This window comes from Garra rufa, chromosome 6 (assembly GCF_049309525.1).
Source record: "Garra rufa chromosome 6, GarRuf1.0, whole genome shotgun sequence".
Classification (NCBI taxonomy): domain Eukaryota; kingdom Metazoa; phylum Chordata; class Actinopteri; order Cypriniformes; family Cyprinidae; genus Garra; species Garra rufa.
In genome coordinates this window covers 35,197,469-35,224,217 of record NC_133366.1, presented here as the reverse complement: position 1 = coordinate 35,224,217, position 26,749 = coordinate 35,197,469, and the positions used below count along the sequence as shown (strand labels likewise).

The 26,749-nt window shown below is 43.9% G+C and overlaps 1 protein-coding gene and 39 non-coding genes across 40 annotated transcripts in view; all 40 read right to left on the bottom strand.

The window, feature by feature from the left end:
* Window positions 1-26,749, bottom strand: part of ldb2b (LIM domain binding 2b) — a 158,018-nt gene that overhangs the window by 117,100 nt on the left and 14,169 nt on the right. The window lies entirely within an intron of this gene.
* On the bottom strand, window positions 291-363 carry trnav-cac (transfer RNA valine (anticodon CAC)). The gene has a single exon. It is a non-coding gene; the product is annotated as a tRNA-Val (tRNA).
* trnav-aac (transfer RNA valine (anticodon AAC)) lies at window positions 489-561 on the bottom strand. Its single transcript has one exon. It is a non-coding gene; the product is annotated as a tRNA-Val (tRNA).
* On the bottom strand, window positions 1,345-1,417 carry trnav-uac (transfer RNA valine (anticodon UAC)). Its single transcript has one exon. It is a non-coding gene; the product is annotated as a tRNA-Val (tRNA).
* trnav-cac (transfer RNA valine (anticodon CAC)) lies at window positions 2,399-2,471 on the bottom strand. Its single transcript has one exon. It is a non-coding gene; the product is annotated as a tRNA-Val (tRNA).
* Window positions 2,597-2,669, bottom strand: trnav-aac (transfer RNA valine (anticodon AAC)). Its single transcript has one exon. It is a non-coding gene; the product is annotated as a tRNA-Val (tRNA).
* On the bottom strand, window positions 3,453-3,525 carry trnav-cac (transfer RNA valine (anticodon CAC)). Its single transcript has one exon. It is a non-coding gene; the product is annotated as a tRNA-Val (tRNA).
* Window positions 3,651-3,723, bottom strand: trnav-aac (transfer RNA valine (anticodon AAC)). The gene has a single exon. It is a non-coding gene; the product is annotated as a tRNA-Val (tRNA).
* trnav-cac (transfer RNA valine (anticodon CAC)) lies at window positions 4,507-4,579 on the bottom strand. The gene has a single exon. It is a non-coding gene; the product is annotated as a tRNA-Val (tRNA).
* trnav-aac (transfer RNA valine (anticodon AAC)) lies at window positions 4,705-4,777 on the bottom strand. The gene has a single exon. It is a non-coding gene; the product is annotated as a tRNA-Val (tRNA).
* On the bottom strand, window positions 5,561-5,633 carry trnav-cac (transfer RNA valine (anticodon CAC)). The gene has a single exon. It is a non-coding gene; the product is annotated as a tRNA-Val (tRNA).
* trnav-aac (transfer RNA valine (anticodon AAC)) lies at window positions 5,759-5,831 on the bottom strand. Its single transcript has one exon. It is a non-coding gene; the product is annotated as a tRNA-Val (tRNA).
* Window positions 6,615-6,687, bottom strand: trnav-uac (transfer RNA valine (anticodon UAC)). Its single transcript has one exon. It is a non-coding gene; the product is annotated as a tRNA-Val (tRNA).
* Window positions 7,669-7,741, bottom strand: trnav-cac (transfer RNA valine (anticodon CAC)). The gene has a single exon. It is a non-coding gene; the product is annotated as a tRNA-Val (tRNA).
* trnav-aac (transfer RNA valine (anticodon AAC)) lies at window positions 7,867-7,939 on the bottom strand. The gene has a single exon. It is a non-coding gene; the product is annotated as a tRNA-Val (tRNA).
* Window positions 8,723-8,795, bottom strand: trnav-uac (transfer RNA valine (anticodon UAC)). The gene has a single exon. It is a non-coding gene; the product is annotated as a tRNA-Val (tRNA).
* trnav-aac (transfer RNA valine (anticodon AAC)) lies at window positions 8,921-8,993 on the bottom strand. The gene has a single exon. It is a non-coding gene; the product is annotated as a tRNA-Val (tRNA).
* Window positions 9,964-10,036, bottom strand: trnav-aac (transfer RNA valine (anticodon AAC)). The gene has a single exon. It is a non-coding gene; the product is annotated as a tRNA-Val (tRNA).
* On the bottom strand, window positions 11,018-11,090 carry trnav-aac (transfer RNA valine (anticodon AAC)). The gene has a single exon. It is a non-coding gene; the product is annotated as a tRNA-Val (tRNA).
* Window positions 11,874-11,946, bottom strand: trnav-uac (transfer RNA valine (anticodon UAC)). Its single transcript has one exon. It is a non-coding gene; the product is annotated as a tRNA-Val (tRNA).
* trnav-aac (transfer RNA valine (anticodon AAC)) lies at window positions 12,072-12,144 on the bottom strand. Its single transcript has one exon. It is a non-coding gene; the product is annotated as a tRNA-Val (tRNA).
* On the bottom strand, window positions 12,928-13,000 carry trnav-cac (transfer RNA valine (anticodon CAC)). The gene has a single exon. It is a non-coding gene; the product is annotated as a tRNA-Val (tRNA).
* Window positions 13,126-13,198, bottom strand: trnav-aac (transfer RNA valine (anticodon AAC)). Its single transcript has one exon. It is a non-coding gene; the product is annotated as a tRNA-Val (tRNA).
* trnav-cac (transfer RNA valine (anticodon CAC)) lies at window positions 15,137-15,209 on the bottom strand. The gene has a single exon. It is a non-coding gene; the product is annotated as a tRNA-Val (tRNA).
* Window positions 15,335-15,407, bottom strand: trnav-aac (transfer RNA valine (anticodon AAC)). Its single transcript has one exon. It is a non-coding gene; the product is annotated as a tRNA-Val (tRNA).
* On the bottom strand, window positions 16,191-16,263 carry trnav-cac (transfer RNA valine (anticodon CAC)). The gene has a single exon. It is a non-coding gene; the product is annotated as a tRNA-Val (tRNA).
* On the bottom strand, window positions 16,389-16,461 carry trnav-aac (transfer RNA valine (anticodon AAC)). The gene has a single exon. It is a non-coding gene; the product is annotated as a tRNA-Val (tRNA).
* trnav-uac (transfer RNA valine (anticodon UAC)) lies at window positions 17,245-17,317 on the bottom strand. Its single transcript has one exon. It is a non-coding gene; the product is annotated as a tRNA-Val (tRNA).
* On the bottom strand, window positions 18,299-18,371 carry trnav-cac (transfer RNA valine (anticodon CAC)). Its single transcript has one exon. It is a non-coding gene; the product is annotated as a tRNA-Val (tRNA).
* trnav-aac (transfer RNA valine (anticodon AAC)) lies at window positions 18,497-18,569 on the bottom strand. The gene has a single exon. It is a non-coding gene; the product is annotated as a tRNA-Val (tRNA).
* trnav-cac (transfer RNA valine (anticodon CAC)) lies at window positions 20,030-20,102 on the bottom strand. Its single transcript has one exon. It is a non-coding gene; the product is annotated as a tRNA-Val (tRNA).
* trnav-cac (transfer RNA valine (anticodon CAC)) lies at window positions 21,084-21,156 on the bottom strand. The gene has a single exon. It is a non-coding gene; the product is annotated as a tRNA-Val (tRNA).
* Window positions 21,282-21,354, bottom strand: trnav-aac (transfer RNA valine (anticodon AAC)). The gene has a single exon. It is a non-coding gene; the product is annotated as a tRNA-Val (tRNA).
* Window positions 22,138-22,210, bottom strand: trnav-cac (transfer RNA valine (anticodon CAC)). The gene has a single exon. It is a non-coding gene; the product is annotated as a tRNA-Val (tRNA).
* trnav-aac (transfer RNA valine (anticodon AAC)) lies at window positions 22,336-22,408 on the bottom strand. The gene has a single exon. It is a non-coding gene; the product is annotated as a tRNA-Val (tRNA).
* trnav-uac (transfer RNA valine (anticodon UAC)) lies at window positions 23,192-23,264 on the bottom strand. Its single transcript has one exon. It is a non-coding gene; the product is annotated as a tRNA-Val (tRNA).
* Window positions 23,390-23,462, bottom strand: trnav-aac (transfer RNA valine (anticodon AAC)). Its single transcript has one exon. It is a non-coding gene; the product is annotated as a tRNA-Val (tRNA).
* Window positions 24,246-24,318, bottom strand: trnav-cac (transfer RNA valine (anticodon CAC)). Its single transcript has one exon. It is a non-coding gene; the product is annotated as a tRNA-Val (tRNA).
* On the bottom strand, window positions 24,444-24,516 carry trnav-aac (transfer RNA valine (anticodon AAC)). The gene has a single exon. It is a non-coding gene; the product is annotated as a tRNA-Val (tRNA).
* On the bottom strand, window positions 25,300-25,372 carry trnav-cac (transfer RNA valine (anticodon CAC)). The gene has a single exon. It is a non-coding gene; the product is annotated as a tRNA-Val (tRNA).

The window sequence follows — 26,749 nt, the reverse complement described above, 5'->3', positions numbered from 1 at the left end:
AGCCAGCAATCTTGTGGTGATCGCTTGTTGAAAAACCTATAAAGGAAAAGATTACTAAATCTCTCGTCTGACGATGCAAACAATTAATGTTTTACGTCCAAGGCAAAAAGCTGTTTCCGCTCAGTTTGAAACAGAGGACCTTTCGTGTGTAAAGCGAACGTGAGGACCACTACAGAAACCTGACGGGGAGCCTCTCTTCTTTTAACACTACTTGGCAGAAGAGGCCTTTGTAGTGTTGACTAAGAATGCAGCAGAGCCTGGCTTAAGCAAATTTGGAAAAAGCCAGTACCTGTTTCCACCCAGTTTCGAACTGGGGACCTTTCGCGTGTGAGGCGAACGTGATAACCACTACACTATGGAAACTTGCAAAAGTACACAGCCAGCAATCTCCTGGTGATCGCTTGCTGTAAAACGAATAAAGGAAAAGATAACCAAATCCCTCCCCTGACTTTGCAAACAGTTCATGTTTACCCACAAAAGAGGAACTCTGTTTCTGCTCGGTTTCGAACCGAGGACCTTTCGCGTGTTAGGCGAACGTGATGACCACTACACTACAGAAACTTTATTACGACCCACCGTTCTTTTAACTCGGCTTGGCAGAAGGCCTTTGTAGTGTTGACGAAGAAAGCAACAGATCCCTATTTAAGCAATTTTGGAAAAAGCCACCAGCTGTTGCCACCCAGTTTCGAACTGGGGACCTTTCGCATGAGGCGAACGTGACAACCACTACACTATGGAATCCCGTGCAGAGATGACTGCCAGCAATCTCCTGGTGATCGCTTGTAGAAGAGCGAACTAAGGAAAAGATAATTAAACACCTCATCTGACTTTGCAAACATTTCATGTTTTCCCACAAAAGAGAAACACTGTCTCTGTTCGGTAAATCCACTTGGCAGAAGGCAATTGTATTGTTTACGAAGAAAGCAGTAGATCCCCACTTAAACAATTTTGGAAAAAGCCAACAGTTGTATCAGCACAGTTTTAAACTGGGGACCTTTCGTATGTGAGGTGAATGTGATAACCATTACACTACAGAAACTTGTGCAGAGAAGACAGCCAGCAATCTTGTGGTGATCGCTTGTTGAAAAACCTATAAAGGAAAAGATTACTAAATCTCTCGTCTGACGATGCAAACAATTAATGTTTTACGTCCAAGGCAAAAAGCTGTTTCCGCTCAGTTTGAAACAGAGGACCTTTCGTGTGTAAAGCGAACGTGAGGACCACTACAGAAACCTGACGGGGAGCCTCTCTTCTTTTAACACTACTTGGCAGAAGAGGCCTTTGTAGTGTTGACTAAGAATGCAGCAGAGCCTGGCTTAAGCAAATTTGGAAAAAGCCAGTAGCTGTTTCCACCCAGTTTCGAACTGGGGACCTTTCGCGTGTAAGGCGAACGTGATAACCACTACACTATGGAAACTTGCAAAAAGTACACAGCCAGCAATCTCCTGGTTATCGCTTGCTGTAAAACGAATAAAGGAAAGATAACTAAATCCCTCCCCTGACTTTGCAAACAGTTCATGTTTACCCACGAAGGAGAAACACTGTTTCGGCTCGGTTTCGAACCGAGGACCTTTCGCGTGTTAGGCGAACGTGATGACCACTACACTACAGAAACTTTATTACGATCCACCGTTCTTTTAACTCGGCTTGGCAGAAGGCCTTTGTAGTGTTGACGAAGAAAGCAACAGATCCCTACTTAAGCAATTTTGGAAAAAGCCACCAGCTGTTACCACCAAGTTTCGAACTGGGGACCTTTCGCATGCGGCAAACGTGACAACCACTACACTATGGAATCCTTCGCAGAATCGACTGCCAGCAATCTCCTGGTGATCGCTTGTGGAAGAGCAAACTAAGGAAAAGATAATTAAACACCTCACCTGACTTTGCAAACATTTCATGTTTTCCCACAAAAGAGAAACTCTGTTTCTGCTCGGTAAATCCACTTGGCAGAAGGCATTTGTAGTGTTTACGAAGAAAGCAGTAGATCCCTACTTAAACAATTTTTGAAAAAGCCAACAGCTGTTTCAAAACAGTTTAAAACTGGGGACCTTTTGTGTGTGAGGTGAACGTGATAACCATTACACTACAGAAACTTGTGCAAAGAAGACAGCCAGCAATCTCGTGGTGATCGCTTGTTGAAAAACCTATAAAGGAAAAGATTACTAAATCTCTCGTCTGACGATGCAAACAATTAATGTTTTACGTCCTAGGCAAAAAGCTGTTTCCGCTCAGTTTGGAACCGAGGACCTTTCGCGTGTAAAGCAAACGTGATGACCACTACAGAAACCTGACGGGGAGCCTCTCTTCTTTTAACACTACTTGGCAGAAGAGGCCTTTGTAGTGTTGACTAAGATTGCAGCAGAGCCTGGCTTAAGCAAATTTGGAAAAAGCCAGTACCTGTTTCCACCCAGTTTCGAACTGGGGACCTTTCGCGTGTGAGGCGAACGTGATAACCACTACACTATGGAAACTTGCAAAAGTACACAGCCAGCAATCTCCTGGTGATCGCTTGCTGTAAAACGAATAAAGGAAAAGATAACTAAATCCCTCCCCTGACTTTGCAAACAGTTCATGTTTACCCACAAAAGAGAAACTCTGTTTCTGCTCGGTTTCGAACCGAGGACCTTTCGCGTGTTAGGCGAACGTGATGACCACTACACTACAGAAACTTTATTACGACCCACCGTTCTTTTAACTCGGCTTGGCAGAAGGCCTTTGTAGTGTTGACGAAGAAAGCAACAGATCCCTATTTAAGCAATTTTGGAAAAAGCCACCAGCTGTTGCCACCCAGTTTCGAACTGGGGACCTTTCGCATGAGGCGAACGTGACAACCACTACACTATGGAATCCCGTGCAGAGATGACTGCCAGCAATCTCCTGGTGATCGCTTGTAGAAGAGCGAACTAAGGAAAAGATAATTAAACACCTCACCTGACTTTGCAAACATTTCATGTTTTCCCACAAAAGAGAAACACTGTCTCTGTTCGGTAAATCCACTTGGCAGAAGGCAATTGTATTGTTTACGAAGAAAGCAGTAGATCCCCACTTAAACAATTTTGGAAAAAGCCAACAGCTGTATCAGCACAGTTTTAAACTGGGGACCTTTCGTATGTGAGGTGAATGTGATAACCATTACACTACAGAAACTTGTGCAGAGAAGACAGCCAGCAATCTTGTGGTGATCGCTTGTTGAAAAACCTATAAAGGAAAAGATTACTAAATCTCTCGTCTGACGATGCAAACAATTAATGTTTTACGTCCAAGGCAAAAAGCTGTTTCCGCTCAGTTTGAAACAGAGGACCTTTCGTGTGTAAAGCGAACGTGAGGACCACTACAGAAACCTGACGGGGAGCCTCTCTTCTTTTAACACTACTTGGCAGAAGAGGCCTTTGTAGTGTTGACTAAGAATGCAGCAGAGCCTGGCTTAAGCAAATTTGGAAAAAGCCAGTACCTGTTTCCACCCAGTTTCGAACTGGGGACCTTTCGCGTGTGAGGCGAACGTGATAACCACTACACTATGGAAACTTGCAAAAGTACACAGCCAGCAATCTCCTGGTGATCGCTTGCTGTAAAACGAATAAAGGAAAAGATAACCAAATCCCTCCCCTGACTTTGCAAACAGTTCATGTTTACCCACAAAAGAGAAACTCTGTTTCTGCTCGGTTTCGAACCGAGGACCTTTCGCGTGTTAGGCGAACGTGATGACCACTACACTACAGAAACTTTATTACGATCCACCGTTCTTTTAACTCGGCTTGGCAGAAGGCCTTTGTAGTGTTGACGAAGAAAGCAACAGATCCCTACTTAAGCAATTTTGGAAAAAGCCACCAGCTGTTACCACCAAGTTTCGAACTGGGGACCTTTCGCATGCGGCAAACGTGACAACCACTACACTATGGAATCCTTCGCAGAATCGACTGCCAGCAATCTCCTGGTGATCGCTTGTGGAAGAGCAAACTAAGGAAAAGATAATTAAACACCTCACCTGACTTTGCAAACATTTCATGTTTTCCCACAAAAGAGAAACTCTGTTTCTGCTCGGTAAATCCACTTGGCAGAAGGCATTTGTAGTGTTTACGAAGAAAGCAGTAGATCCCTACTTAAACAATTTTTGAAAAAGCCAACAGCTGTTTCAAAACAGTTTAAAACTGGGGACCTTTTGTGTGTGAGGTGAACGTGATAACCATTACACTACAGAAACTTGTGCAAAGAAGACAGCCAGCAATCTCGTGGTGATCGCTTGTTGAAAAACCTATAAAGGAAAAGATTACTAAATCTCTCGTCTGACGATGCAAACAATTAATGTTTTACGTCCTAGGCAAAAAGCTGTTTCCGCTCAGTTTGGAACCGAGGACCTTTCGCGTGTAAAGCAAACGTGATGACCACTACAGAAACCTGACGGGGAGCCTCTCTTCTTTTAACACTACTTGGCAGAAGAGGCCTTTGTAGTGTTGACTAAGATTGCAGCAGAGCCTGGCTTAAGCAAATTTGGAAAAAGCCAGTACCTGTTTCCACCCAGTTTCGAACTGGGGACCTTTCGCGTGTGAGGCGAACGTGATAACCACTACACTATGGAAACTTGCAAAAGTACACAGCCAGCAATCTCCTGGTGATCGCTTGCTGTAAAACGAATAAAGGAAAAGATAACTAAATCCCTCCCCTGACTTTGCAAACAGTTCATGTTTACCCACAAAAGAGAAACTCTGTTTCTGCTCGGTTTCGAACCGAGGACCTTTCGCGTGTTAGGCGAACGTGATGACCACTACACTACAGAAACTTTATTACGACCCACCGTTCTTTTAACTCGGCTTGGCAGAAGGCCTTTGTAGTGTTGACGAAGAAAGCAACAGATCCCTATTTAAGCAATTTTGGAAAAAGCCACCAGCTGTTGCCACCCAGTTTCGAACTGGGGACCTTTCGCATGAGGCGAACGTGACAACCACTACACTATGGAATCCCGTGCAGAGATGACTGCCAGCAATCTCCTGGTGATCGCTTGTAGAAGAGCGAACTAAGGAAAAGATAATTAAACACCTCACCTGACTTTGCAAACATTTCATGTTTTCCCACAAAAGAGAAACACTGTCTCTGTTCGGTAAATCCACTTGGCAGAAGGCAATTGTATTGTTTACGAAGAAAGCAGTAGATCCCCACTTAAACAATTTTTGAAAAAGCCAACAGCTGTTTCAAAACAGTTTAAAACTGGGGACCTTTTGTGTGTGAGGTGAACGTGATAACCATTACACTACAGAAACTTGTGCAAAGAAGACAGCCAGCAATCTCGTGGTGATCGCTTGTTGAAAAACCTATAAAGGAAAAGATTACTAAATCTCTCGTCTGACGATGCAAACAATTAATGTTTTACGTCCTAGGCAAAAAGCTGTTTCCGCTCAGTTTGGAACCGAGGACCTTTCGCGTGTAAAGCAAACGTGATGACCACTACAGAAACCTGACGGGGAGCCTCTCTTCTTTTAACACTACTTGGCAGAAGAGGCCTTTGTAGTGTTGACTAAGATTGCAGCAGAGCCTGGCTTAAGCAAATTTGGAAAAAGCCAGTACCTGTTTCCACCCAGTTTCGAACTGGGGACCTTTCGCGTGTGAGGCGAACGTGATAACCACTACACTATGGAAACTTGCAAGAGTACACAGCCAGCAATCTCCTGGTGATCGCTTGCTGTAAAACGAATAAAGGAAAAGATAACTAAATCCCTCCCCTGACTTTGCAAACAGTTCATGTTTACCCACAAAAGAGAAACTCTGTTTCTGCTCGGTTTCGAACCGAGGACCTTTCGCGTGTTAGGCGAACGTGATGACCACTACACTACAGAAACTTTATTACGACCCACCGTTCTTTTAACTCGGCTTGGCAGAAGGCCTTTGTAGTGTTGACGAAGAAAGCAACAGATCTCTATTTAAGCAATTTTGGAAAAAGCCACCAGCTGTTGCCACCCAGTTTCGAACTGGGGACCTTTCGCATGAGGCGAACGTGACAACCACTACACTATGGAATCCCGTGCAGAAATGACTGCCAGCAATCTCCTGGTGATCGCTTGTAGAAGAGCGAACTAAGGAAAAGATAATTAAACACCTCACCTGACTTTGCAAACATTTCATGTTTTCCCACAAAAGAGAAACACTGTCTCTGTTCGGTAAATCCACTTGGCAGAAGGCAATTGTATTGTTTACGAAGAAAGCAGTAGATCCCCACTTAAACAATTTTGGAAAAAGCCAACAGCTGTATCAGCACAGTTTTAAACTGGGGACCTTTCGTATGTGAGGTGAATGTGATAACCATTACACTACAGAAACTTGTGCAGAGAAGACAGCCAGCAATCTTGTGGTGATCGCTTGTTGAAAAACCTATAAAGGAAAAGATTACTAAATCTCTCGTCTGACGATGCAAACAATTAATGTTTTACGTCCAAGGCAAAAAGCTGTTTCCGCTCAGTTTGAAACAGAGGACCTTTCGTGTGTAAAGCGAACGTGAGGACCACTACAGAAACCTGACGGGGAGCCTCTCTTCTTTTAACACTACTTGGCAGAAGAGGCCTTTGTAGTGTTGACTAAGAATGCAGCAGAGCCTGGCTTAAGCAAATTTGGAAAAAGCCAGTACCTGTTTCCACCCAGTTTCGAACTGGGGACCTTTCGCGTGTAAGGCGAACGTGATAACCACTACACTATGGAAACTTGCAAAAAGTACACAGCCAGCAATCTCCTGGTCATCGCTTGCTGTAAAACGAATAAAGGAAAGATTACTAAATCCCTCCCCTGACTTTGCAAACAGTTCATGTTTACCCACGAAGGAGAAACACTGTTTCGGCTCGGTTTCGAACCGAGGACCTTTCGCGTGTTAGGCGAACGTGATGACCACTACACTACAGAAACTTTATTACGATCCACCGTTCTTTTAACTCGGCTTGGCAGAAGGCCTTTGTAGTGTTGACGAAGAAAGCAACAGATCCCTACTTAAGCAATTTTGGAAAAAGCCACCAGCTGTTACCACCAAGTTTCGAACTGGGGACCTTTCGCATGCGGCAAACGTGACAACCACTACACTATGGAATCCTTCGCAGAATCGACTGCCAGCAATCTCCTGGTGATCGCTTGTGGAAGAGCAAACTAAGGAAAAGATAATTAAACACCTCACCTGACTTTGCAAACATTTCATGTTTTCCCACAAAAGAGAAACTCTGTTTCTGCTCGGTAAATCCACTTGGCAGAAGGCATTTGTAGTGTTTACGAAGAAAGCAGTAGATCCCTACTTAAACAATTTTTGAAAAAGCCAACAGCTGTTTCAAAACAGTTTAAAACTGGGGACCTTTTGTGTGTGAGGTGAACGTGATAACCATTACACTACAGAAACTTGTGCAAAGAAGACAGCCAGCAATCTCGTGGTGATCGCTTGTTGAAAAACCTATAAAGGAAAAGATTACTAAATCTCTCGTCTGACGATGCAAACAATTAATGTTTTACGTCCTAGGCAAAAAGCTGTTTCCGCTCAGTTTGGAACCGAGGACCTTTCGCGTGTAAAGCAAACGTGATGACCACTACAGAAACCTGACGGGGAGCCTCTCTTCTTTTAACACTACTTGGCAGAAGAGGCCTTTGTAGTGTTGACTAAGAATGCAGCAGAGCCTGGCTTAAGCAAATTTGGAAAAAGCCAGTACCTGTTTCCACCCAGTTTCGAACTGGGGACCTTTCGCGTGTGAGGCGAACGTGATAACCACTACACTATGGAAACTTGCAAAAGTACACAGCCAGCAATCTCCTGGTGATCGCTTGCTGTAAAACGAATAAAGGAAAAGATAACTAAATCCCTCCCCTGACTTTGCAAACAGTTCATGTTTACCAACAAAAGAGAAACTCTGTTTCTGCTCGGTTTCGAACCGAGGACCTTTCGCGTGTTAGGCGAACGTGATGACCACTACACTACAGAAACTTTATTACGACCCACCGTTCTTTTAACTCGGCTTGGCAGAAGGCCTTTGTAGTGTTGACGAAGAAAGCAACAGATCCCTATTTAAGCAATTTTGGAAAAAGCCTCCAGCTGTTGCCACCCAGTTTCGAACTGGGGACCTTTCGCATGAGGCGAACGTGACAACCACTACACTATGGAATCCCGTGCAGAGATGACTGCCAGCAATCTCCTGGTGATCGCTTGTAGAAGAGCGAACTAAGGAAAAGATAATTAAACACCTCACCTGACTTTGCAAACATTTCATGTTTTCCCACAAAAGAGAAACACTGTCTCTGTTCGGTAAATCCACTTGGCAGAAGGCAATTGTATTGTTTACGAAGAAAGCAGTAGATCCCCACTTAAACAATTTTGGAAAAAGCCAACAGCTGTATCAGCACAGTTTTAAACTGGGGACCTTTCGTATGTGAGGTGAATGTGATAACCATTACACTACAGAAACTTGTGCAGAGAAGACAGCCAGCAATCTTGTGGTGATCGCTTGTTGAAAAACCTATAAAGGAAAAGATTACTAAATCTCTCGTCTGACGATGCAAACAATTAATGTTTTACGTCCAAGGCAAAAAGCTGTTTCCGCTCAGTTTGAAACAGAGGACCTTTCGTGTGTAAAGCGAACGTGAGGACCACTACAGAAACCTGACGGGGAGCCTCTCTTCTTTTAACACTACTTGGCAGAAGAGGCCTTTGTAGTGTTGACTAAGAATGCAGCAGAGCCTGGCTTAAGCAAATTTGGAAAAAGCCAGTAGCTGTTTCCACCCAGTTTCGAACTGGGGACCTTTCGCGTGTAAGGCGAACGTGATAACCACTACACTATGGAAACTTGCAAAAAGTACACAGCCAGCAATCTCCTGGTCATCGCTTGCTGTAAAACGAATAAAGGAAAGATAACTAAATCCCTCCCCTGACTTTGCAAACAGTTCATGTTTACCCACGAAGGAGAAACACTGTTTCTGCTCGGTTTCGAACCGAGGACCTTTCGCGTGTTAGGCGAACGTGATGACCACTACACTACAGAAACTTTTTTACGATCCACCGTTCTTTTAACTCGGCTTTGCAGAAGGCCTTTGTAGTGTTGACGAAGAAAGCAACAGATCCCTACTTAAGCAATTTTGGAAAAAGCCACCAGCTGTTACCACCAAGTTTCGAACTGGGGACCTTTCGCATGCGGCAAACGTGACAACCACTACACTATGGAATCCTTCGCAGAATCGACTGCCAGCAATCTCCTGGTGATCGCTTGTGGAAGAGCAAACTAAGGAAAAGATAATTAAACACCTCACCTGACTTTGCAAACATTTCATGTTTTCCCACAAAAGAGAAACTCTGTTTCTGCTCGGTAAATCCACTTGGCAGAAGGCATTTGTAGTGTTTACGAAGAAAGCAGTAGATCCCTACTTAAACAATTTTGGAAAAAGCCAACAGCTGTTTCAAAACAGTTTAAAACTGGGGACCTTTTGTGTGTGAGGTGAACGTGATAACCATTACACTACAGAAACTTGTGCAAAGAAGACAGCCAGTGATCGCTTGTTGAAAAACCTATAAAGGAAAAGATTACTAAATCTCTCGTCTGACGATGCAAACAATTAATGTTTTACGTCCTAGGCAAAAAGCTGTTTCCGCTCAGTTTGGAACCGAGGACCTTTCGCGTGTAAAGCAAACGTGATGACCACTACAGAAACCTGACGGGGAGCCTCTCTTCTTTTAACACTACTTGGCAGAAGAGGCCTTTGTAGTGTTGACTAAGATTGCAGCAGAGCCTGGCTTAAGCAAATTTGGAAAAAGCCAGTACCTGTTTCCACCCAGTTTCGAACTGGGGACCTTTCGTGTGTGAGGCGAACGTGATAACCACTACACTATGGAAACTTGCAAAAGTACACAGCCAGCAATCTCCTGGTGATCGCTTGCTGTAAAACGAATAAAGGAAAAGATAACTAAATCCCTCCCCTGACTTTGCAAACAGTTCATGTTTACCCACAAAAGAGAAACTCTGTTTCTGCTCGGTTTCGAACCGAGGACCTTTCGCGTGTTAGGCGAACGCGATGACCACTACACTACAGAAACTTTATGACGACCCACCGTTCTTTTAACTCGGCTTGGCAGAAGGCCTTTGTAGCGTTGACGAAGAAAGCAACAGATCCCTATTTAAGCAATTTTGGAAAAAGCCACCAGCTGTTGCCACCCAGTTTCGAACTGGGGACCTTTCGCATGAGGCGAACGTGACAACCACTACACTATGGAATCCCGTGCAGAGATGACTGCCAGCAATCTCCTGGTGATCGCTTGTAGAAGAGCGAACTAAGGAAAAGATAATTAAACACCTCACCTGACTTTGCAAACATTTCATGTTTTCCCACAAAAGAGAAACACTGTCTCTGTTCGGTAAATCCACTTGGCAGAAGGCAATTGTATTGTTTACGAAGAAAGCAGTAGATCCCCACTTAAACAATTTTGGAAAAAGCCAACAGCTGTATCAGCACAGTTTTAAACTGGGGACCTTTCGTATGTGAGGTGAATGTGATAACCATTACACTACAGAAACTTGTGCAGAGAAGACAGCCAGCAATCTTGTGGTGATCGCTTGTTGAAAAACCTATAAAGGAAAAGATTACTAAATCTCTCGTCTGACGATGCAAACAATTAATGTTTTACGTCCAAGGCAAAAAGCTGTTTCCGCTCAGTTTGAAACAGAGGACCTTTCGTGTGTAAAGCGAACGTGAGGACCACTACAGAAACCTGACGGGGAGCCTCTCTTCTTTTAACACTACTTGGCAGAAGAGGCCTTTGTAGTGTTGACTAAGAATGCAGCAGAGCCTGGCTTAAGCAAATTTGGAAAAAGCCAGTACCTGTTTCCACCCAGTTTCGAACTGGGGACCTTTCGTGTGTGAGGCGAACGTGATAACCACTACACTATGGAAACTTGCAAAAGTACACAGCCAGCAATCTCCTGGTGATCGCTTGCTGTAAAACGAATAAAGGAAAAGATAACTAAATCCCTCCCCTGACTTTGCAAACAGTTCATGTTTACCCACAAAAGAGAAACTCTGTTTCTGCTCGGTTTCGAACCGAGGACCTTTCGCGTGTTAGGCGAACGTGATGACCACTACACTACAGAAACTTTATTACAACCCACCGTTCTTTTAACTCGGCTTGGCAGAAGGCCTTTGTAGTGTTGACGAAGAAAGCAACAGATCCCTATTTAAGCAATTTTGGAAAAAGCCACCAGCTGTTGCCACCCAGTTTCGAACTGGGGACCTTTCACATGAGGCGAACGTGACAACCACTACACTATGGAATCCCGTGCAGAGATGACTTCCAGCAATCTCCTGGTGATCGTTTGTAGAAGAGCGAACTAAGGAAAAGATAATTAAACACCTCACCTGACTTTGCAAACATTTCATGTTTTCCCACAAAAGAGAAACACTGTCTCTGTTCGGTAAATCCACTTGGCAGAAGGCAATTGTATTGTTTACGAAGAAAGCAGTAGATCCCCACTTAAACAATTTTGGAAAAAGCCAACAGCTGTATCAGCACAGTTTTAAACTGGGGACCTTTCGTATGTGAGGTGAATGTGATAACCATTACACTACAGAAACTTGTGCAGAGAAGACAGCCAGCAATCTTGTGGTGATCGCTTGTTGAAAAACCTATAAAGGAAAAGATTACTAAATCTCTCGTCTGACGATGCAAACAATTAATGTTTTACGTCCAAGGCAAAAAGCTGTTTCCGCTCAGTTTGAAACAGAGGACCTTTCGTGTGTAAAGCGAACGTGAGGACCACTACAGAAACCTGACGGGGAGCCTCTCTTCTTTTAACACTACTTGGCAGAAGAGGCCTTTGTAGTGTTGACTAAGAATGCAGCAGAGCCTGGCTTAAGCAAATTTGGAAAAAGCCAGTAGCTGTTTCCACCCAGTTTCGAACTGGGGACCTTTCGCGTGTAAGGCGAACGTGATAACCACTACACTATGGAAACTTGCAAAAAGTACACAGCCAGCAATCTCCTGGTCATCGCTTGCTGTAAAACGAATAAAGGAAAGATATCTAAATCCCTCCCCTGACTTTGCAAACAGTTCATGTTTACCCATGAAGGAGAAACACTGTTTCTGCTCGGTTTCGAACCGAGGACCTTTCGCGTGTTAGGCGAACGTGATGACCACTACACTACAGAAACTTTATTACGATCCACCGTTCTTTTAACTCGGCTTTGCAGAAGGCCTTTGTAGTGTTGACGAAGAAAGCAACAGATCCCTACTTAAGCAATTTTGGAAAAAGCCACCAGCTGTTACCACCAAGTTTCGAACTGGGGACCTTTCGCATGCGGCAAACGTGACAACCACTACACTATGGAATCCTTCGCAGAATCGACTGCCAGCAATCTCCTGGTGATCGCTTGTGGAAGAGCAAACTAAGGAAAAGATAATTAAACACCTCACCTGACTTTGCAAACATTTCATGTTTTCCCACAAAAGAGAAACTCTGTTTCTGCTCGGTAAATCCACTTGGCAGAAGGCATTTGTAGTGTTTACGAAGAAAGCAGTAGATCCCTACTTAAACAATTTTGGAAAAAGCCAACAGCTGTTTCAAAACAGTTTAAAACTGGGGACCTTTTGTGTGTGAGGTGAACGTGATAACCATTACACTACAGAAACTTGTGCAAAGAAGACAGCCAGCAATCTCGTGGTGATCGCTTGTTGAAAAACCTATAAAGGAAAAGATTACTAAATCTCTCGTCTGACGATGCAAACAATTAATGTTTTACGTCCTAGGCAAAAAGCTGTTTCCGCTCAGTTTGGAACCGAGGACCTTTCGCGTGTAAAGCAAACGTGATGACCACTACAGAAACCTGACGGGGAGCCTCTCTTCTTTTAACACTACTTGGCAGAAGAGGCCTTTGTAGTGTTGACTAAGAATGCAGCAGAGCCTGGCTTAAGCAAATTTGGAAAAAGCCAGTACCTGTTTCCACCCAGTTTCGAACTGGGGACCTTTCGCGTGTGAGGCGAACGTGATAACCACTACACTATGGAAACTTGCAAAAGTACACAGCCAGCAATCTCCTGGTGATCGCTTGCTGTAAAACGAATAAAGGAAAAGATAACTAAATCCCTCCCCTGACTTTGCAAACAGTTCATGTTTACCAACAAAAGAGAAACTCTGTTTCTGCTCGGTTTCGAACCGAGGACCTTTCGCGTGTTAGGCGAACGTGATGACCACTACACTACAGAAACTTTATTACGACCCACCGTTCTTTTAACTCGGCTTGGCAGAAGGCCTTTGTAGTGTTGACGAAGAAAGCAACAGATCCCTATTTAAGCAATTTTGGAAAAAGCCTCCAGCTGTTGCCACCCAGTTTCGAACTGGGGACCTTTCGCATGAGGCGAACGTGACAACCACTACACTATGGAATCCCGTGCAGAGATGACTGCCAGCAATCTCCTGGTGATCGCTTGTAGAAGAGCGAACTAAGGAAAAGATAATTAAACACCTCACCTGACTTTGCAAACATTTCATGTTTTCCCACAAAAGAGAAACACTGTCTCTGTTCGGTAAATCCACTTGGCAGAAGGCAATTGTATTGTTTACGAAGAAAGCAGTAGATCCCCACTTAAACAATTTTGGAAAAAGCCAACAGCTGTATCAGCACAGTTTTAAACTGGGGACCTTTCGTATGTGAGGTGAATGTGATAACCATTACACTACAGAAACTTGTGCAGAGAAGACAGCCAGCAATCTTGTGGTGATCGCTTGTTGAAAAACCTATAAAGGAAAAGATTACTAAATCTCTCGTCTGACGATGCAAACAATTAATGTTTTACGTCCTAGGCAAAAAGCTGTTTCCGCTCAGTTTGGAACCGAGGACCTTTCGCGTGTAAAGCAAACGTGATGACCACTACACTACAGAAACTTTATTACGATCCACCGTTCTTTTAACTCGGCTTGGCAGAAGGCCTTTGTAGTGTTGACGAAGAAAGCAACAGATCCCTACTTAAGCAATTTTGGAAAAAGCCACCAGCTGTTACCATCAAGTTTCGAACTGTGGACCTTTCGCATGCGGCAAACGTGACAACCACTACACTATGGAATCCTTCGCATAATCGACTGCCAGCAATCTCCTGGTGATCGCTTGTGGAAGAGCAAACTAAGGAAAAGATAATTAAACACCTCACCTGACTTTGCAAACATTTCATGTTTTCCCACAAAAGAGAAACTCTGTTTCTGCTCGGTAAATCCACTTGGCAGAAGGCATTTGTAGTGTTTACGAAGAAAGCAGTAGATCCCTACTTAAACAATTTTGGAAAAAGCCAACAGCTGTTTCAAAACAGTTTAAAACTGGGGACCTTTTGTGTGTGAGGTGAACGTGATGACCACTACACTACAGAAACTTTATTACGACCCACCGTTCTTTTAACTCGGCTTGGCAGAAGGCCTTTGTAGTGTTGACGAAGAAAGCAACAGATCCCTATTTAAGCAATTTTGGAAAAAGCCACCAGCTGTTGCCACCCAGTTTCGAACTGGGGACCTTTCGCATGAGGCGAACGTGACAACCACTACACTATGGAATCCCGTGCAGAAATGACTGCCAGCAATCTCCTGGTGATCGCTTGTAGAAGAGCGAACTAAGGAAAAGATAATTAAACACCTCACCTGACTTTGCAAACATTTCATGTTTTCCCACAAAAGAGAAACACTGTCTCTGTTCGGTAAATCCACTTGGCAGAAGGCAATTGTATTGTTTACGAAGAAAGCAGTAGATCCCCACTTAAACAATTTTGGAAAAAGCCAACAGCTGTATCAGCACAGTTTTAAACTGGGGACCTTTCGTATGTGAGGTGAATGTGATAACCATTACACTACAGAAACTTGTGCAGAGAAGACAGCCAGCAATCTTGTGGTGATCGCTTGTTGAAAAACCTATAAAGGAAAAGATTACTAAATCTCTCGTCTGACGATGCAAACAATTAATGTTTTACGTCCAAGGCAAAAAGCTGTTTCCGCTCAGTTTGAAAAAGAGGACCTTTCGTGTGTAAAGCGAACGTGAGGACCACTACAGAAACCTGACGGGGAGCCTCTCTTCTTTTAACACTACTTGGCAGAAGAGGCCTTTGTAGTGTTGACTAAGAATGCAGCAGAGCCTGGCTTAAGCAAATTTGGAAAAAGCCAGTACCTGTTTCCACCCAGTTTCGAACTGGGGACCTTTCGCGTGTGAGGCGAACGTGATAACCACTACACTATGGAAACTTGCAAAAGTACACAGCCAGCAATCTCCTGGTGATCGCTTGCTGTAAAACGAATAAAGGAAAAGATAACTAAATCCCTCCCCTGACTTTGCAAACAGTTCATGTTTACCCACAAAAGAGAAACTCTGTTTCTGCTCGGTTTCGAACCGAGGACCTTTCGCGTGTTAGGCGAACGTGATGACCACTACACTACAGAAACTTTATGACGACCCACCGTTCTTTTAACTCGGCTTGACAGAAGGCCTTTGTAGTGTTGACGAAGAAAGCAACAGATCCCTATTTAAGCAATTTTGGAAAAAGCCACCAGCTGTTGCCACCCAGTTTCGAACTGGGGACCTTTCGCATGAGGCGAACGTGACAACCACTACACTATGGAATCCCGTGCAGAGATGACTGCCAGCAATCTCCTGGTGATCGCTTGTAGAAGAGCGAACTAAGGAAAAGATAATTAAACACCTCACCTGACTTTGCAAACATTTCATGTTTTCCCACAAAAGAGAAACACTGTCTCTGTTCGGTAAATCCACTTGGCAGAAGGCAATTGTATTGTTTACGAAGAAAGCAGTAGATCCCCACTTAAACAATTTTGGAAAAAGCCAACAGCTGTATCAGCACAGTTTTAAACTGGGGACCTTTCGTATGTGAGGTGAATGTGATAACCATTACACTACAGAAACTTGTGCAGAGAAGACAGCCAGCAATCTTGTGGTGATCGCTTGTTGAAAAACCTATAAAGGAAAAGATTACTAAATCTCTCGTCTGACGATGCAAACAATTAATGTTTTACGTCCAAGGCAAAAAGCTGTTTCCGCTCAGTTTGAAACAGAGGACCTTTCGTGTGTAAAGCGAACGTGAGGACCACTACAGAAACCTGACGGGGAGCCTCTCTTCTTTTAACACTACTTGGCAGAAGAGGCCTTTGTAGTGTTGACTAAGAATGCAGCAGAGCCTGGCTTAAGCAAATTTGGAAAAAGCCAGTACCTGTTTCCACCCAGTTTCGAACTGGGGACCTTTCGCGTGTGAGGCGAACGTGATAACCACTACACTATGGAAACTTGCAAAAGTACACAGCCAGCAATCTCCTGGTGATCGCTTGCTGTAAAACGAATAAAGGGAAAGATAACTAAATCCCTCCCCTGACTTTGCAAACAGTTCATGTTTACCCACAAAAGAGAAACTCTGTTTCTGCTCGGTTTCGAACCGAGGACCTTTCGCGTGTTAGGCGAACGTGATGACCACTACACTACAGAAACTTTATTACGACCCACCGTTCTTTTAACTCGGCTTGGCAGAAGGCCTTTGTAGTGTTGACGAAGAAAGCAACAGATCTCTATTTAAGCAATTTTGGAAAAAGCCACCAGCTGTTGCCACCCAGTTTCGAACTGGGGACCTTTCGCATGAGGCGAACGTGACAACCACTACACTATGGAGTCCCGTGCAGAGATGACTGCCAGCAATCTCCTGGTGATCGCTTGTAGAAGAGCGAACTAAGGAAAAGATAATTAAACACCTCACCTGACTTTGCAAACATTTCATGTTTTCCCACAAAAGAGAAACACTGTCTCTGTTCGGTAAATCCACTTGGCAGAAGGCAATTGTATTGTTTACGAAGAAAGCAGTAGATCCCCACTTAAACAATTTTGGAAAAAGCCAACAGCTGTATCAGCACAGTTTTAAACTGGGGACCTTTCGTATGTGAGGTGAATGTGATAACCATTACACTACAGAAACTTGTGCAGAGAAGACAGCCAGCAATCTTGTGGTGATCGCTTGTTGAAAAACCTATAAAGGAAAAGATTACTAAATCTCTCGTCTGACGATGCAAACAATTAATGTTTTACGTCCAAGGCAAAAAGCTGTTTCCGCTCAGTTTGAAACAGAGGACCTTTCGTGTGTAAAGCGAACGTGAGGACCACTACAGAAACCTGACGGGGAGCCTCTCTTCTTTTAACACTACTTGGCAGAAGAGGCCTTTGTAGTGTTGACTAAGAATGCAGCAGAGCCTGGCTTAAGCAAATTTGGAAAAAGCCAGTAGCTGTTTCCACCCAGTTTCGAACTGGGGACCTTTCGCGTGTAAGGCGAACGTGATAACCACTACACTATGGAAACTTGCAAAAAGTACACAGCCAGCAATCTCCTGGTCATCGCTTGCTGTAAAACGAATAAAGGAAAGATAACTAAATCCCTCCCCTGACTTTGCAAACAGTTCATGTTTACCCACGAAGGAGAAACACTGTTTCTGCTCTGTTTCGAACCGAGGACCTTTCGCGTGTTAGGCGAACGTGATGACCACTACACTACAGAAACTTTATTACGATCCACCGTTCTTTTAACTCGGCTTGGCAGAAGGCCTTTGTAGTGTTGACGAAGAAAGCAACAGATCCCTACTTAAGCAATTTTGGAAAAAGCCACCAGCTGTTACCATCAAGTTTCGAACTGGGGACCTTTCGCATGCGGCAAACGTGACAACCACTACACTATGGAATCCTTCGCAGAATCGACTGCCAGCAATCTCCTGGTGATCGCTTGTGGAAGAGCAAACTAAGGAAAAGATAATTAAACACCTCACCTGACTTTGCAAACATTTCATGTTTTCCCACAAAAGAGAAACTCTGTTTCTGCTCGGTAAATCCACTTGGCAGAAGGCATTTGTAGTGTTTACGAAGAAAGCAGTAGATCCCTACTTAAACAATTTTGGAAAAAGCCAACAGCTGTTTCAAAACAGTTTAAAACTGGGGACCTTTTGTGTGTGAGGTGAACGTGATAACCATTACACTACAGAAACTTGTGCAAAGAAGACAGCCAGCAATCTCGTGGTGATCGCTTGTTGAAAAACCTATAAAGGAAAAGATTACTAAATCTCTCGTCTGACGATGCAAACAATTAATGTTTTACGTCCTAGGCAAAAAGCTGTTTCCGCTCAGTTTGGAACCGAGGACCTTTCGCGTGTAAAGCAAACGTGATGACCACTACAGAAACCTGACGGGGAGCCTCTCTTCTTTTAACACTACTTGGCAGAAGAGGCCTTTGTAGTGTTGACTAAGAATGCAGCAGAGCCTGGCTTAAGCAAATTTGGAAAAAGCCAGTACCTGTTTCCACCCAGTTTCGAACTGGGGACCTTTCGCGTGTGAGGCGAACGTGATAACCACTACACTATGGAAACTTGCAAAAGTACACAGCCAGCAATCTCCTGGTGATCGCTTGCTGTAAAACGAATAAAGGAAAAGATAACTAAATCCCTCCCCTGACTTTGCAAACAGTTCATGTTTACCCACAAAAGAGAAACTCTGTTTCTGCTCGGTTTCGAACCGAGGACCTTTCGCGTGTTAGGCGAACGTGATGACCACTACACTACAGAAACTTTATGACGACCCACCGTTCTTTTAACTCGGCTTGGCAGAAGGCCTTTGTAGTGTTGACGAAGAAAGCAACAGATCCCTATTTAAGCAATTTTGGAAAAAGCCACCAGCTGTTGCCACCCAGTTTCGAACTGGGGACCTTTCGCATGAGGCGAACGTGACAACCACTACACTATGGAATCCCGTGCAGAGATGACTGCCAGCAATCTCCTGGTGATCGCTTGTAGAAGAGCGAACTAAGGAAAAGATAATTAAACACCTCACCTGACTTTGCAAACATTTCATGTTTTCCCACAAAAGAGAAACACTGTCTCTGTTCGGTAAATCCACTTGGCAGAAGGCAATTGTATTGTTTACGAAGAAAGCAGTAGATCCCCACTTAAACAATTTTGGAAAAAGCCAACAGCTGTATCAGCACAGTTTTAAACTGGGGACCTTTCGTATGTGAGGTGAATGTGATAACCATTACACTACAGAAACTTGTGCAGAGAAGACAGCCAGCAATCTTGTGGTGATCGCTTGTTGAAAAACCTATAAAGGAAAAGATTACTAAATCTCTCGTCTGACGATGCAAACAATTAATGTTTTACGTCCTAGGCAAAAAGCTGTTTCCGCTCAGTTTGGAACCGAGGACCTTTCGCGTGTAAAGCAAACGTGATGACCACTACACTACAGAAACTTTATTACGATCCACCGTTCTTTTAACTCGGCTTGGCAGAAGGCCTTTGTAGTGTTGACGAAGAAAGCAACAGATCCCTACTTAAGCAATTTTGGAAAAAGCCACCAGCTGTTACCATCAAGTTTCGAACTGTGGACCTTTCGCATGCGGCAAACGTGACAACCACTACACTATGGAATCCTTCGCATAATCGACTGCCAGCAATCTCCTGGTGATCGCTTGTGGAAGAGCAAACTAAGGAAAAGATAATTAAACACCTCACCTGACTTTGCAAACATTTCATGTTTTCCCACAAAAGAGAAACTCTGTTTCTGCTCGGTAAATCCACTTGGCAGAAGGCATTTGTAGTGTTTACGAAGAAAGCAGTAGATCCCTACTTAAACAATTTTGGAAAAAGCCAACAGCTGTTTCAAAACAGTTTAAAACTGGGGACCTTTTGTGTGTGAGGTGAACGTGATAACCATTACACTACAGAAACTTGTGCAGAGAAGACAGCCAGCAATCTTGTGGTGATCGCTTGTTGAAAAACCTATAAAGGAAAAGATTACTAAATCTCTCGTCTGACGATGCAAACAATTAATGTTTTACGTCCAAGGCAAAAAGCTGTTTCCGCTCAGTTTGAAACAGAGGACCTTTCGTGTGTAAAGCGAACGTGAGGACCACTACAGAAACCTGACGGGGAGCCTCTCTTCTTTTAACACTACTTGGCAGAAGAGGCCTTTGTAGTGTTGACTAAGAATGCAGCAGAGCCTGGCTTAAGCAAATTTGGAAAAAGCCAGTACCTGTTTCCACCCAGTTTCGAACTGGGGACCTTTCGCGTGTGAGGCGAACGTGATAACCACTACACTATGGAAACTTGCAAAAGTACACAGCCAGCAATCTCCTGGTGATCGCTTGCTGTAAAACGAATAAAGGAAAAGATAACCAAATCCCTCCCCTGACTTTGCAAACAGTTCATGTTTACCCACAAAAGAGAAACTCTGTTTCTGCTCGGTTTCGAACCGAGGACCTTTCGCGTGTTAGGCGAACGTGATGATCACTACACTACAGAAACTTTATTACGACCCACCGTTCTTTTAACTCGGCTTGGCAGAAGGCCTTTGTAGTGTTGACGAAGAAAGCAACAGATCCCTACTTAAGCAATTTTGGAAAAAGCCACCAGCTGTTACCACCAAGTTTCGAACTGGGGACCTTTCGCATTCGGCAAACGTGACAACCACTACACTATGGAATCCTTCGCAGAATCGACTGCCAGCAATCTCCTGGTGATCGCTTGTGGAAGAGCAAACTAAGGAAAAGATAATTAAACACCTCACCTGACTTTGCAAACATTTCATGTTTTCCCACAAAAGAGAAACTCTGTTTCTGCTCGGTAAATCCACTTGGCAGAAGGCATTTGTAGTGTTTACGAAGAAAGCAGTAGATCCCTACTTAAACAATTTTGGAAAAAGCCAACAGCTGTTTCAAAACAGTTTAAAACTGGGGACCTTTTGTGTGTGAGGTGAACGTGATAACCATTACACTACAGAAACTTGTGCAAAGAAGACAGCCAGCAATCTCGTGGTGATCGCTTGTTGAAAAACCTATAAAGGAAAAGATTACTAAATCTCTCGTCTGACGATGCAAACAATTAATGTTTTACGTCCTAGGCAAAAAGCTGTTTCCGCTCAGTTTGGAACCGAGGACCTTTCGCGTGTAAAGCAAACGTGATGACCACTACAGAAACCTGACGGGGAGCCTCTCTTCTTTTAACACTACTTGGCAGAAGAGGCCTTTGTAGTGTTGACTAAGATTGCAGCAGAGCCTGGCTTAAGCAAATTTGGAAAAAGCCAGTACCTGTTTCCACCCAGTTTCGAACTGGGGACCTTTCGCGTGTGAGGCGAACGTGATAACCACTACACTATGGAAACTTGCGAAAGTACACAGCCAGCAATCTCCTGGTGATCGCTTGCTGTAAAACGAATAAAGGAAAAGATAACTAAATCCCTCCCCTGACTTTGCAAACAGTTCATGTTTACCCACAAAAGAGAAACTCTGTTTCTGCTCGGTTTCGAACCGAGGACCTTTCGCGTGTTAGGCGAACGTGATGACCACTACACTACAGAAACTTTATGACGACCCACCGTTCTTTTAACTCGGCTTGGCAGAAGGCCTTTGTAGTGTTGACGAAGAAAGCAACAGATCCCTATTTAAGCAATTTTGGAAAAAGCCACCCGCTGTTGCCACCCAGTTTCGAACTGGGGACCTTTCGCATGAGGCGAACGTGACAACCACTACACTATGGAATCCCGTGCAGAGATGACTGCCAGCAATCTCCTGGTGATCGCTTGTAGAAGAGCGAACTAAGGAAAAGATAATTAAACACCTCACCTGACTTTGCAAACATTTCATGTTTTCCCACAAAAGAGAAACACTGTCTCTGTTCGGTAAATCCACTTGGCAGAAGGCAATTGTATTGTTTACGAAGAAAGCAGTAGATCCCCACTTAAACAATTTTGGAAAAAGCCAACAGCTGTATCAGCACAGTTTTAAACTGGGGACCTTTCGTATGTGAGGTGAATGTGATAACCATTACACTACAGAAACTTGTGCAGAGAAGACAGCCAGCAATCTTGTGGTGATCGCTTGTTGAAAAACCTATAAAGGAAAAGATTACTAAATCTCTCGTCTGACGATGCAAACAATTAATGTTTTACGTCCAAGGCAAAAAGCTGTTTCCGCTCAGTTTGAAACAGAGGACCTTTCGTGTGTAAAGCGAACGTGAGGACCACTACAGAAACCTGACGGGGAGCCTCTCTTCTTTTAACACTACTTGGCAGAAGAGGCCTTTGTAGTGTTGACTAAGAATGCAGCAGAGCCTGGCTTAAGCAAATTTGGAAAAAGCCAGTACCTGTTTCCACCCAGTTTCGAACTGGGGACCTTTCGCGTGTGAGGCGAACGTGATAACCACTACACTATGGAAACTTGCAAAAGTACACAGCCAGCAATCTCCTGGTGATCGCTTGCTGTAAAACGAATAAAGGAAAAGATAACTAAATCCCTCCCCTGACTTTGCAAACAGTTCATGTTTACCCACAAAAGAGAAACTCTGTTTCTGCTCGGTTTCGAACCGAGGACCTTTCGCGTGTTAGGCGAACGTGATGACCACTACACTACAGAAACTTTATTACGACCCACCGTTCTTTTAACTCGGCTTGGCAGAAGGCCTTTGTAGTGTTGACGAAGAAAGCAACAGATCCCTATTTAAGCAATTTTGGAAAAAGCCACCAGCTGTTGCCACCCAGTTTCGAACTGGGGACCTTTCGCATTAGGCGAACGTGACAACCACTACACTATGGAATCCCGTGCAGAGATGACTGCCAGCAATCTCCTGGTGATCGCTTGTAGAAGAGCGAACTAAGGAAAAGATAATTAAACACCTCACCTGACTTTGCAAACATTTCATGTTTTCCCACAAAAGAGAAACACTGTCTCTGTTCGGTAAATCCACTTGGCAGAAGGCAATTGTATTGTTTACGAAGAAAGCAGTAGATCCCCACTTAAACAATTTTGGAAAAAGCCAACAGCTGTATCAGCACAGTTTTAAACTGGGGACCTTTCGTATGTGAGGTGAATGTGATAACCATTACACTACAGAAACTTGTGCAGAGAAGACAGCCAGCAATCTTGTGGTGATCGCTTGTTGAAAAACCTATAAAGGAAAAGATTACTAAATCTCTCGTCTGACGATGCAAACAATTAATGTTTTACGTCCAAGGCAAAAAGCTGTTTCCGCTCAGTTTGAAACAGAGGACCTTTCGTGTGTAAAGCGAACGTGAGGACCACTACAGAAACCTGACGGGGAGCCTCTCTTCTTTTAACACTACTTGGCAGAAGAGGCCTTTGTAGTGTTGACTAAGAATGCAGCAGAGCCTGGCTTAAGCAAATTTGGAAAAAGCCAGTAGCTGCTTCCACCCAGTTTCGAACTGGGGACCTTTCGCGTGTAAGGCGAACGTGATAACCACTACACTATGGAAACTTGCAAAAGGTACACAGCCAGCAATCTCCTGGTCATTGCTTGCTGTAAAACGAATAAAGGAAAGATAACTAAATCCCTCCCCTGACTTTGCAAACAGTTCATGTTTACCCACGAAGGAGAAACACTGTTTCTGCTCGGTTTCGAACCGAGGACCTTTCGCGTGTTAGGCGAACGTGATGACCACTACACTACAGAAACTTTATTACGATCCACCGTTCTTTTAACTCGGCTTGGCAGAAGGCCTTTGTAGTGTTGACGAAGAAAGCAACAGATCCCTACTTAAGCAATTTTGGAAAAAGCCACCAGCTGTTACCACCAAGTTTCGAACTGGGGACCTTTCGCATTCGGCAAACGTGACAACCACTACACTATGGAATCCTTCGCAGAATCGACTGCCAGCAATCTCCTGGTGATCGCTTGTGGAAGAGCAAACTAAGGAAAAGATAATTAAACACCTCACCTGACTTTGCAAACATTTCATGTTTTCCCACAAAAGAGAAACTCTGTTTCTGCTCGGTAAATCCACTTGGCAGAAGGCATTTGTAGTGTTTACGAAGAAAGCAGTAGATCCCTACTTAAACAATTTTTGAAAAAGCCAACAGCTGTTTCAAAACAGTTTAAAACTGGGGACCTTTTGTGTGTGAGGTGAACGTGATAACCATTACACTACAGAAACTTGTGCAAAGAAGACAGCCAGCAATCTCGTGGTGATCGCTTGTTGAAAAACCTATAAAGGAAAAGATTACTAAATCTCTCGTCTGACGATGCAAACAATTAATGTTTTACGTCCTAGGCAAAAAGCTGTTTCCGCTCAGTTTGGAACCGAGGACCTTTCGCGTGTAAAGCAAACGTGATGACCACTACAGAAACCTGACGGGGAGCCTCTCTTCTTTTAACACTACTTGGCAGAAGAGGCCTTTGTAGTGTTGACTAAGAATGCAGCAGAGCCTGGCTTAAGCAAATTTGGAAAAAGCCAGTACCTGTTTCCACCCAGTTTCGAACTGGGGACCTTTCGCGTGTGAGGCGAACGTGATAACCACTACACTATGGAAACTTGCAAAAGTACACAGCCAGCAATCTCCTGGTGATCGCTTGCTGTAAAACGAATAAAGGAAAAGATAACTAAATCCCTCCCCTGACTTTGCAAACAGTTCATGTTTACCCACAAAAGAGAAACTCTGTTTCTGCTCGGTTTCGAACCGAGGACCTTTCGCGTGTTAGGCGAACGTGATGACCACTACACTACAGAAACTTTATTACGACCCACCGTTCTTTTAACTCGGCTTGGCAGAAGGCCTTTGTAGTGTTGACGAAGAAAGCAACAGATCCCTATTTAAGCAATTTTGGAAAAAGCCACCAGCTGTTGCTACCCAGTTTCGAACTGGGGACCTTTCACATGAGGCGAACGTGACAACCACTACACTATGGAATCCCGTGCAGAGATGACTGCCAGCAATCTCCTGGTGATCGCTTGTAGAAGAGCGAACTAAGGAAAAGATAATTAAACACCTCACCTGACTTTGCAAACATTTCATGTTTTCCCACAAAGGAGAAACACTGTCTCTGTTCGGTAAATCCACTTGGCAGAAGGCAATTGTATTGTTTACGAAGAAAGCAGTAGATCCCAACTTAAACAATTTTGGAAAAAGCCAACAGCTGTATCAGCACAGTTTTAAACTGGGGACCTTTCGTATGTGAGGTGAATGTGATAACCATTACACTACAGAAACTTGTGCAGAGAAGACAGCCAGCAATCTTGTGGTGATCGCTTGTTGAAAAACCTATAAAGGAAAAGATTACTAAATCTCTCGTCTGACGATGCAAACAATTAATGTTTTACGTCCAAGGCAAAAAGCTGTTTCCGCTCAGTTTGAAACAGAGGACCTTTCGTGTGTAAAGCGAACGTGAGGACCACTACAGAAACCTGACGGGGAGCCTCTCTTCTTTTAACACTACTTGGCAGAAGAGGCCTTTGTAGTGTTGACTAAGAATGCAGCAGAGCCTGGCTTAAGCAAATTTGGAAAAAGCCAGTACCTGTTTCCACCCAGTTTCGAACTGGGGACCTTTCGCGTGTGAGGCGAACGTGATAACCACTACACTATGGAAACTTGCAAAAGTACACAGCCAGCAATCTCCTGGTGATCGCTTGCTGTAAAACGAATAAAGGAAAAGATAACTAAATCCCTCCCCTGACTTTGCAAACAGTTCATGTTTCCCACAAAAGAGAAACTCTGTTTCTGCTCGGTTTCGAACAGAGGACCTTTCGCGTGTTAGGCGAACGTGATGACCACTACACTACAGAAACTTTATTACGACCCACCGTTCTTTTAACTCGGCTTGGCAGAAGGCCTTTGTAGTGTTGACGAAGAAAGCAACAGATCCCTATTTAAGCAATTTTGGAAAAAGCCACCAGCTGTTGCCACCCAGTTTCGAACTGGGGACCTTTCGCATGAGGCGAACGTGACAACCACTACACTATGGAATCCCGTGCAGAGATGACTGCCAGCAATCTCCTGGTGATCGCTTGTAGAAGAGCGAACTAAGGAAAAGATAATTAAACACCTCACCTGACTTTGCAAACATTTCATGTTTTCCCACAAAAGAGAAACACTGTCTCTGTTCGGTAAATCCACTTGGCAGAAGGCAATTGTATTGTTTACGAAGAAAGCAGTAGATCCCCACTTAAACAATTTTGGAAAAAGCCAACAGCTGTATCAGCACAGTTTTAAACTGGGGACCTTTCGTATGTGAGGTGAATGTGATAACCATTACACTACAGAAACTTGTGCAGAGAAGACAGCCAGCAATCTTGTGGTGATCGCTTGTTGAAAAACGAATAAAGGAAAAGATAACTAAATCCCTCCCCTGACTTTGCAAACAGTTCTTGTTTACCCACGAAGGAGAAACACTGTTTCTGCTCGGTTACGAACCGAGGACCTTTCCCGTGTTAGGCGAACGTGATGACCACTACACTACAGAAACTTTATTACGATGCACCGTTCTTTTAACTCGGCTTGGCAGAAGGCCTTTGTAAAGTTGACGAAGAAAGCAACAGATCCCTATTTAAGCAATTTTGGGAAAAGCCACCAGCTGTTGCCACCCAGTTTCGAACTGGGGACCTTTCGCATGAGGCGAACGTGACAACCACTACACTATGGAATCCCGTGCAGGGATGACTGCCAGCAATCTCCTGGTGATCGCTTGTAGAAGAGCGAACTAAGGAAAAGATAATTAAACACATCACCTGACTTTGCAAACATTTCATGTTTTCCCACAAAAGAGAAACACTGTCTCTGCTCGGTAAATCCACTTGGCAGAAGGCATTTGTAGTGTTTACGAAGAAAGCAGTAGATCCCTACTTAAACAATTTTGGAAAAAGCCAACAGCTGTTTCAAAACAGTTTAAAACTGGGGACCTGTTGTGTGTGAGGTGAACGTGATAACCATTACACTACAGAAACTTGTGCAAAGAAGACAGCCAGCAAT